Below are 10833 nucleotides of genomic sequence, written 5' to 3'. Positions count from 1 at the left end.
ATGGAGCTGTTTGTCTCTACTCAGTCTGCTTACCAAAAAACCCAGGTACACACACACAACACACACACACCAACACACACACACACACACACACACACACACACACACACACACACACACACACACACACCACACACACACACACACACACACAGGCTTGCAGCACCTTGTGAGACATACATTTCAATCCCATTCAAAAATCCTATTTTCCTTAACCCCTAACCCTTACCTTAAACCCAAAAAGCCGAACCCGCTTAAACCCTAGTCTCTAACCCTAGGCTCCTTTTAGACCCTAGACTAACCCTATTACGTTTTTATGTTTAACCTTTAACCTAAAAACCACCGTAGAAATTTGACCTTTGGTACCAACAAAATTTCCCAGCTGTTCAACAACAAACATTTTTATATTCTTGTGGCTAGCTTCATACCGCTGCACCAGTATATATGGTTAAGACACGTCCACTATATCACTCATACTGTTCACTTGTTTTGCGTCTCTACAATCTATTTTGTCTATATCGTACATATCTGTCTCTTGTGACTGGTCTTGTGGATGCTGAGTCTGTCTAGATGGCTGTTGACCCTACCCAAATCCAGAATATATATGTCGCATTAAATGATGTAGGCGTGTATGTGTCCTATTCTTTTATAACCAGCACAAGATAGTGTGAGTATAAGTTGGTGTTAGTTTCGCATGAGCTGAGCTATAACAAGAAATGAATATATCGGTGAAAGTTTGTAGGTTCAAGGGTCATAATTAATACGAGTCCGTAGTTACTTTCGGAGCTGTACTTATAGATTGGCTGTCAAGTGGGGTGGGTGCGTAGGGGGTGTGTGGGAGGTGGTGGGGGTGAGGGAGGTGGTTGAGTGCGTACCATGCCTGAGTGTCCGTTGTTTCTGAAACCTTAGTGTGTTGTGTTGTGTATGCGGATGTGTGTCGTGCGTGAGTTGTGCCGCTCGTGTGTGACGAAGCGATTGAAGATTTTGCGACTACCGCACAAACGTTGTAATGTCCATTGAAGGGTGTCGTCTCTCTCCAGTCACAGCATGTTCTTCAATCTTCTATCAAAGCATAATCATCCACTCACTTAGGCCCATCTTCATTACCTGAGCCATTTATCTACATCATGCACACCCAAAGAGAGTTTTCATTAAGTCTCACAAAGGAACGTGGGGTGTGGTGGATTGACGTACTGGTGGGTGTGTGTGGGTTTTCGCTAGTGTGTAGGCAATGCCTGATAGAGGGTGGTGGATGTATCGTGTGTGTCGTGTGGTGTTGTGTGTACCTGTGTGTGTGTGTTTGTGCAAAGAACCAAACAACCTTCTCGTCACCACTGGAGAAAAATGTGTAGATGCACATGTGTGAGTCTTTTTCGGTATCACTGATTATCCCCCAAACATCAGCAGTTTTGAAGGGAGTTTTCTTGATTAATGATGGCAGACTATACGGTGTCAGGGTAATTTCAACAATCCTATTCACACAGCCTAGTGACGATATGTCAGTGTTGGGTTTAATAAATGTAATACCATTTCTAAACAATCAGAAGACTGCAGGACTATCCTGTGGAAAATTGTGATTAAATCTCGCCCAGTGAACATGGAATTAAGGCAGCCCGTACAGATTCTAGAACCCGTCATAAATACATAGTTGGAAATTCTATTAATGTCATTCTACACTCAGGGCTTAATACCTCCTCGCTCCTAGTGGATACCACTACATACATCGGGAAAAGAGGCGTAATGGTAACTTGTAAAAGTCTCGAACGCCTTAACCAATTGCGTGAATAATCCTAGAGGAATTTGACCATCTCTTTCAATGCTTATTAAACTCCCGTAACATACCAAGTAGTTTACTTCTACTCTGCGCAAGTGCTATAATTAGAGATTGTATACTTCTAACGCACAAGTTCAGTCAAAAGTGACTACGGGATTTAAATTCTAGCGCCCACGTATGACAGACAGTGGGTTGATATTTGCGTACATATCCGAGTGCTGCATCACAAGTTGGTAAATTACTTGCACTAAAAGCCATTACTAGTCTTGAGCTATTCCAGTGGATTAACATTACAGCATGTAGTACATAATCTCTGGAGACTTTGACTCATCTACACCGGTGCTATTACATGGGTAGTATAAGCATATTTTCCTAACTCTGCATATGAATAACTCGTGTAGTTTATACCATCCCACGCAGGACTATCGCTGGATTATTTACTAATCTGACAGCAAGGAGCTATCAGGTTTTAGTCCTTCATTGACACATGCTTATATGTGGATAACTCTACGCATACTATCTGTGATTATAAACATTCTACGCAGGACTATCAGTGGATTACAGACCAGTGACAGCAGTGGGAAACTCATCGCAGAATGACGTTATCCAACACTGGGAGTCATCTACAACAGATAGCGTATAACATGAACAGTGACTTCCAAGTGGAGGAACAGTAACGCGGTAATGCAGAAACCGCCGGGGTACAGTATATCCATAGGACGATGTGTCATCAATAAGGTCCTGTAGCAGCCAGTCTCCAGGTGGGAATTATACACCCGTGGGCCGTTCAGCGTCTCTCAAGTGCGAGACGCGACCCACCTGAGTATATTCGGATGATAGTCAGATGGCCGTTCTTTGGACTATTTGTAAATTAAGCATGGCTCTGCCCTTGGACCCGATGAATAGGTCGCTGGATATTAGCGGCTGAAGTACACTGTATCCCCGTCCACCACTCTAGCAAATGAGTATCAAGCACTACTATTCAATCATAACTTAGCGCGCTCGCGTATTTTCTCCATGTACTCCTTACGCTATCAACTCTAATTCCACTGACTGTTTCAAAACTCAGTCCTCCCAAGAAAGTGGAGGAGATGAGGTTGGCGAGAAGACAACTGCCAGTTCTATCGTGAATCTGTCAGACCATAGGCGATTACACAGGACAGGCGAGTGAGGCGAGCGGGCTAGTACAATGTGAAAGTAGGCTTTCGAGATTTGCAGTGGTAAGGGGGATGTGTGAGTTGAGACGTTGTGGACGGGGATGGTGGATGAGCGTAATCCGCGGACTCCCGGTCCAAGGGCAGCATGTTAAATACAAAAGCTGAAGAACGCAGTGCACATCCCAGGTACGGTTTCAGGGTGTGGAGTTGTAGTGAATTCGTGAAAGAAAACACATTTACGCTGTTGTAGAATGTAAATCCCACTGATAGTCACTGCCGTAGAATGTTAAATCCCACTGATAGTCACTGCTGTAGAATGTTAAATCCCACTGATAGTCAACTGCTGTAGAATGTAAAATCCCAACTGATATTCCACTGCTGTAGAATCTTAAATCCACTGATAGTCCTGTTGTAGAATGTTAAATCCCACTGATAGTCACTTGCTGTAGAATGTTAAATCCCACTGATAGTCACTGCTGGAATGTTAAATCCCACTGTAGTCACTGCTGTAGGAATGTTTAAATCACATGATAGTCAATGCTTGTAGAATGTTAAAATCCCACTTGATAGTCACTGTGGTAGAATGTTAAATCCACTGATAGTCACTTGCTGTAGAAATGTTAAATCCCACTGATAGTCCACTGCTGTATGGTTAAATCCCACTGAATAGTCACTGCCTGTAGAATGTTAAATCACCACTGATAGTCACTGCTGTAGATGGTTAAAATCCCCACTTGATAGTCACTGCTGTAGAATGTTAAATCCCACTAGTAGTCACTGCTCCTGTAGAATGTAATCCCACTGATAGTCATGCTGCTAGAATGTTAAATCCCACTGATAGTCACTGCGTGTAGAATGTTAAATTCCACTGATAGTCACGTGCTGTAGAATTTAAAATCCCACTGATAGTCACTGCTGAGAATGTTAAAATCCCACTGATAGTCATGTAGTAGAATGTTAAAATCCCACTGAATAGTCACTCTGTAGAATGTAAATCCCACTGATATTCCACTGTTGTAGAATGTTAATCCCACTGATAGTCACTGTTGTAGAATGTTAAATCCCACTGATAGTCACTGCTGTAGAAGGTTAAATCCCACTGATAGTCACTGCTGCTAGAATGTTAAATCCACTGATAGTCACTGCTGTAGATGGTTAAAGCCCACTGATTAGTCACTGCTGTTAGAATGTGTTAAATCCCACTGATAGTCACTTGCCAGTGTCAACAAACTTTCAAAATGTGATGTTTGGAGAAATGGGGAAAAAAATTTAATTTCGCAGTGAGACTGAGAGGTTGTTGTTTATGCACACAAACACACACCACAAAATAAAAAAAAAAAAACAAACACCACACACCACACACACACACCACACACACACACACACACACACACACCACACACCCACACACACACACACACACACACAAAACACACACACTCTTCATAAACTGAAACTCTCTGTTGTGTGTGTGTGTTTGTGTCAGGTGAAGAGGCCAGTGAGATGTATGTTGGATAGAGATGAAAGACATGCTGGTGACGGAGGAGGAACGACACCCCTTCTATGGACATTACAAGTAGACATGCCTGCACACACACACATTCACACAACACACATGGCATACACACACACCACAACACACATTCAAAACACACACATGCAATTACAACACACACACACACAAAACCATAGAAAACAACGCAATCTATAAGTACAGTCGAGAAGTACTACGGACACAGTTATTAGAACTTGACAAAAAAATTCAGAATATTAATGATAGTAGCACGAAACAATAATATATATATTTTTTTATAAAGACATAGGACAATACAGTAATCATAATATGAAATTTTTCCTGATTTTGGTGAGGCCACACATCTACTAATAACTTTCAAAACTCAAAGAATTGTGTTTAAACTATTTTGTGACGACAAAGTGAAGAGGGTAAAACTAGCACATAGCTTTAACAAACAGGTTGACAAGGTACGTTATGACAGCTTGGTCTGCGAATATACTCGAGTCATATAAGATAGGCTGTTATTCTCAGCCTAGTAGGATATTTATTCTACGATACATTGCTGTTCCTCTCAATAAAAATGAAGAACGCTAATTTGAATAAATACGAACATGAATCTGAGGTAAAGTAGATGGATGTGCGGAGAGAATGCCAAGAGTGTGCAAAGCTGTCATCAAGCAAAGGGTGGCTACTTTGGAAGAATCTCCAATCTCAAACTTTGTAAGCTTTTTGTTACTACATGATTCCGTATGTGTTATTTCTTTCATAGTTTTGCATTGATTTGATTTGAAACGATCCACAGCTAAAACATTTAAAAAAGCTAATGATCCATTGTGGGCTTCTTTAGTATTTGAATTATTTTTATTTATAAATTTTCTATTGCAAATTTCAAATTTACTTTTAGGATGTGTTGCCATGTAGCTGATATTCAGAGCTTGAGAAGACGCTTAAAACCTGGTCATGTTTACAGGACTATAAAGCCAATGTGAACGGTAGACTCCTCATGGAATGTCACCACAGGGATTGACTACCACAGGATTAGGCTACCACAGGATTGACTACCACAGGGATATGCCTACCACAGGATTGATACCCACAGGGAATTAGGCTACCACAGGGATTGACTACCAACAGATTATGCTACCACAGGGATTGACTACCCACAGGAGTGACTACCCACAGGATTGACTACCACAGGGATTGGCTACCACCAGGGATTGACTACCACAGGGATGGCTACCACAGGATGGCTACCACAGGTTTGACTACCACAGATTGACTACCACAGGGATTGGACACCCACAGGGATTGACTACCCACAGGGATAGTCTACCACAGGGATTGACTACCCACAGGATAGTCTACCACAGGATTGACTTACCCATACCATAGTGCATTGATAGGTTTACAACAGGGGACAGCAGTGCCATTTGTGGTCTGACACTGGTTTTGTGGTTTGCTCTTTAACTTCCTGTCTGTTAATTCATTAACCTTGTATATTAACGACGCATCAATACAGCTTAACGATGTCACAATTGTGTTTGAAGTTTTGTGATTTTTGCTTCAATCATAACAATTTAATCAGCCGTTATCTGAAGACAAGCACTTTGAAGAGTGTCCTAAAAGAAAGATAAATAAAAAAGTACCAAGAAATAATGCTATTTTGATCTGATTGAGTTTGAGGAGACAGTGACTAGAGCTCAGATGTACACATAGATAATGCAGAACGTGTACATCTACAACACACTTACCAGGACCTACATACTTACTACAATACATTGCGATGCTGGCTAGTTCATCTACAGTTTTTCGGTTTAATACAAAAATAATGCAAACACGTGACGCTAGGTTTCCTTCCGGTATATACAGGAGGTAGCTAGCATGCTAGACGCTTACTATGGCTGGAATCTTCATGTAAGCAGTTTTACTATTTATCTCTCTCTCTCGCTCCTCTCGTTTCTCTTCTCTCTCTCTCTCTCTCTCTCTCTCTCTCTGTCTCTCGTCTCCTCTGTCTCTCTGTCTCTCTGGTCTCTCTGTCTCTCTGTCTCTCTGTCTCTCTGGTCTCTGTCTCTCTGTGTCTCTGTCTCTCTCGTGTCTCTCTCTCTCTCTCGTCTCGGGTCTCTCTCTCTCTCTCTCTATGTGGTCTCTCTCTCTCTCTCTGTTGTTCTCTCGCTCTCTCTCTGTGTCTCTCTCTCGCCTCTGTGTCTCTCTCTCTCTCTCTTGCTCTCTCTCTCTCTGTGTCTCTTTCTCTCTCTCTGTGTCTCTCTCTCTCTCTCTGGTTGTCTTCTCTTCTCTTCTGTGTCTTTCTTCTCTCTCTCTGTGTCTTCTCTCTCCCTCTCTGTCTTCTCTCTGTCTCTCTGTCTCTGCTCGCTTGCCGTCTCTGTCTGTGTCTTCTCTCTCTCTCTATGTCTTCTCTCTCTCTCTCTGTCTTCTCTCTCTCTCTCTGTCATCTGTCTCTGCGCTCGCTTTCCGTCTCTGTCTCTCTCATCTGTCTCTGTCTCTGGCTCGCTTTCGTCTCTCTCTCTGTCTCTCCTCTCTTGTCTCTGTCGTCGGTCTCTCGTCTCTCTCTTCTCTGTCTCTGTATTATGTCTGGTCGTCTGTCTCTACTGTCTGTCTCGCTGTCTCTAGGTGGGCTTTAATGAAGTCAGCGTAAAGTGGTGGCTCTGGAAGTAACCTACTACAGCAACGCAGGAAACTCCATGGACCTCTCTCTCTCAGTGAGTAACACACCACACACACACACACACACACACACACACACACAATTCGGGTTAACAACAAGATCAAGAAAAATCCATGTTATGTTATATCACAGCTTTAATGTTAACTAAGGGGCGGGGCCCCTTCTGTTTTTTTTAACTCTCAAACCTCAGTTATACATTCTTTAGTATTTCTCTGGTCTGTCTGTCTCTGTCTGTCTCTGGTCTGTCTCTGTCTGTCTCTGTCTGTCTCTGTCTCTGTCTGTCTCTGTCTCTGTCTCTGTCTGTCTCTGTCTCTTGTCTGTCTCGTCTCTGTCTGTCTCTGCTGTCTGTCGGTCTGTCTGTCTGTCTGTCTGATCTGTCGTCTGTCTGTCTGTCTGTCTGTCTGTCTGTCTGTCTGTCTTGTCTGTCTGTCTGTCTGTCGTCATGTCTGTTCTGTACTCTGTCGTCTCTGTCTGTCTCTGTCTGTCTCTGTCTGTCTCTGTGTCTGTCTTCTGTCTGTCTGTCTGTCTGTGTCGGTTGTCTGCTGTCTTCTGTCTGTCTGTCGTCTGTCTGTTCTGTCTGTCTGTCTGTCTGTCTGTCTGTTCTGTTTCTAGATCACTGGAGCCGGCAGTGTTCCACATGGAGAACTCTTACAGCATCCGCTAACATTAGAGCGTGGCTACGTGTGATTAAGACACAACCTCCCGTCCAACACGGCCTTCCGAGAGGTTTGGCGGGCCGCAGGGAATGCTGTCGCTGAGAGTTGATGAGTGACGTAAGCTCTTGAGCCTCGGGCTGCCCGCTGAACAGGTACACACACACGGTCTGTTCGTCTGTGTTCTACAAACAGGAATTTCACTGTCAATCAGAAGTAATATATGTGAGACTTGTCTCAAGTTAGGTTATTGTTTGTGTGTGGGTGTGTGTGTGTGTGTGTGGGTGTTGTGTGTGTGTGTTGTGTTGTGTGTGGTGTGTGTGGGTGTGTGTGTGTGTTGTGTGTGTGGTGTGTGTGTGTGTGTGGTGTGTGTGTAGGGACGTCGTCTGCAACCATGTACATCCACGGAGAGAGGACTCCCTACAGCCAATCCTGGATCACATCACCCTTGCGACCGCTGCTGGCACCAATGTCTGGAGTATCATCCTTTAACCAACGCAGAGCTGGAGTAGAACGTACAACAGAGTACACCACACACACACAGCGCTCCCACACACGCTCCAACACACGGTTCAAACACACCAGTCTCACCACACCACACACGGTCTCACACACACACACGGCTCCAACACCACACGGTCTCACACACACACACTCCCACACACACACGGTTCCAACACACACACGCGTCCAACACACCACACGGTGCAACACACACACGTCCCACACACCAATCTCCTGAGGATGATGATGATTATGACCGGGTCCTCTTCTTTCCTATTCAGTCTGGTTTCCATCTTATTTTAAAAGGTTCAGTCTGTTAGGCGACCATTGCCTGCGTCATTGACGTTCTGTGTGTGTTTAGGGACCACCGTTGGACAAAGCGAGGCTGTCCTGTCGTCCCCACCAAGTTTCGGCATTCAGCTTCACGCTCTCTTTCGTTAACCAGGTCAGATGTGTGTTGTGCCTTGTGTATGTGTGTGTGTGAATTATATTGGCTTGAGTTGTTTCGCATGTGATCAACATATTTTATTTGTGTGTACTTTTCAGCCGGTGCATTGGCTCCATATTTACACAGACGGCTCCGTGCTGTTGGACCCTCACGGAGGGACTGAGATGGACAGGGTCTACACACCCAAGATGGTGCACGGTAGGACACTAACACCAAGATGGTGCAGGTAGGACACTAACACCAAGATGTGGCAGGTAGAGACACTAACACCGAAATGGTCAGGTAGGACACTATACACCAAGATGGTGCAGTAGGACACTAACACCAATATGGTGGAGGTGACACTGAACCACACCAGATTCTGCAGTAGGACACTAACACACCAACGCATGGTGCAGGTTAGGACACTCAACACACCAGATGTGCAGTAGGGACACTAACACGCCAAGACGGTGAAGTGGGACCAACGAAACACCAAATGGTGCAGGTAGGACACTAACACACCAAGATGGTTGCAGGTAGGACACTAACACACCAAGACGAGGTGCAGGAGGACACTAACACACCAAGATGGTGCAGTAGACCACTCTAACACAACCAAGATGGTTGCCAGGTAGACACTAAACACCAGATGGTGCAGGTCCAGGACACTACACTACCAAGATGGTGCAGGTAGGACCACAACACACATCTCTCTCTGTGTGTGACACACACACACACACACACACACACACACACACACAGGCTTGTGCAGCACCTTGTGAGGACATACATTTCAATCCCATTCAAAATCCTATTTTCCTTAACCCCTAACCCTAACCTTAACCCAAAAACCTAACCTTAACCCTAGCTCCTAACCCTAGCTCCTAACCCTAAAACTAACCCTAACCTTATTTTAACCTTAACCCTAAAACCCCTAGAAATTTGACCTTGTGGGTACCAACAAAATGTTCCCAGCTGGTCAACAACAAACATTTTTTTACTATTCTTGTGGGGACTTCTAGTCCCCACAAGTATAGTTAAACACGTCCACAAACACTCAAACTGTCTGTCTCTGTCTCTGTCTTTGTCTCTGTCTCTGTCTCTCTTTCTAGTCTCTGGTAGCTAAGGCGTTGGGTGTCCCGGCCAGTAGAGTGGTGATCAGAGTGAAGAGGATGGGAGGAGGATTCGGAGGGAAGGAGAGCAGGTCCACCATCCTGTCTACCGTGGTCGCTGTGGCCGCTCAGAAGTAAGATGACGCACAAACGTAGATCACTACAAATTCGTTTTTTGTAGGTCCACAAGACGTCGGGAGACACTGTCCAGAGCAACAAAACTGTCTAGAGCAACAGAAATGGGTGCCAGGAGCTTGGATTGAACCGGGGTCTATAAAATGAGTGTCAGCTACAAAACTAAACTGTGGAGTTGTTTTTCTGATCTTAACCAATCAGAATGCCTGAATTGAATTAGCACTATTCTAAACCCTAACCAATTGGAATTCATGTCTGATTGTTAACCAATTGGAATTAATGTCTGATTGTTAACCAATTGGAATTAATGCCTTTCTGTTTTACTTAACAAAGTTGGAATTAATGTCTAAACAAGTTCAGTCAAAACCGGCCACTAGGGGTTTGGATTGGTCTGCCATGTAACATACTTCTGTCTATAATATGAGCTGGTCAGTATGTGTAGGTAATCCTTTCTAACGTGGCTTTTTTGAAAGATGTCACGTAGTAGAACTGCATTTGTTGCTCTCCACTTTCTGGAGGACTGAGTTTTGAAATCAGTGGAATTAGAGTATGATAGCTAAGGAGATGGAGAAAATACAGCGAGCGCTAGTACAATGAAGTAGGCTTGAGATTTGCTAGGACGTTGTGGACGGGGATGGTGGATGAGCGTAATCCGCGGACTCCGGGTCCAAGGGCAGCATGTTAAATACAAAAGCTGAAGAACGCATGCACATCCAGGTACGTTTTTCAGGTGCTGGAGTTGTAGGTGAATTCGTGAAAGAAAAACACATTACGCTGTTGTAGAATGTTAAATCCCACTGATAGTCACTGCTGTAGAATGTTAAATCCCACTGATAGTCACTGCTGTAGAATGTTAAATCCCACTGATA

General features: G+C 44.0%; 1 pseudogene; it reads left to right on the top strand.

Moving 5' to 3' along the window:
* Positions 1–10833, top strand: part of LOC112071841 (xanthine dehydrogenase/oxidase-like) — an 83678-nt pseudogene that overhangs the window by 51394 nt on the left and 21451 nt on the right.

This window comes from Salvelinus sp. IW2-2015, unplaced genomic scaffold (assembly GCF_002910315.2).
Source record: "Salvelinus sp. IW2-2015 unplaced genomic scaffold, ASM291031v2 Un_scaffold1739, whole genome shotgun sequence".
Classification (NCBI taxonomy): domain Eukaryota; kingdom Metazoa; phylum Chordata; class Actinopteri; order Salmoniformes; family Salmonidae; genus Salvelinus; species Salvelinus sp. IW2-2015.
The sequence above is the reverse complement of the archived record's forward strand: the minus strand, read 5'-3'. Positions and strand labels throughout refer to the sequence as shown.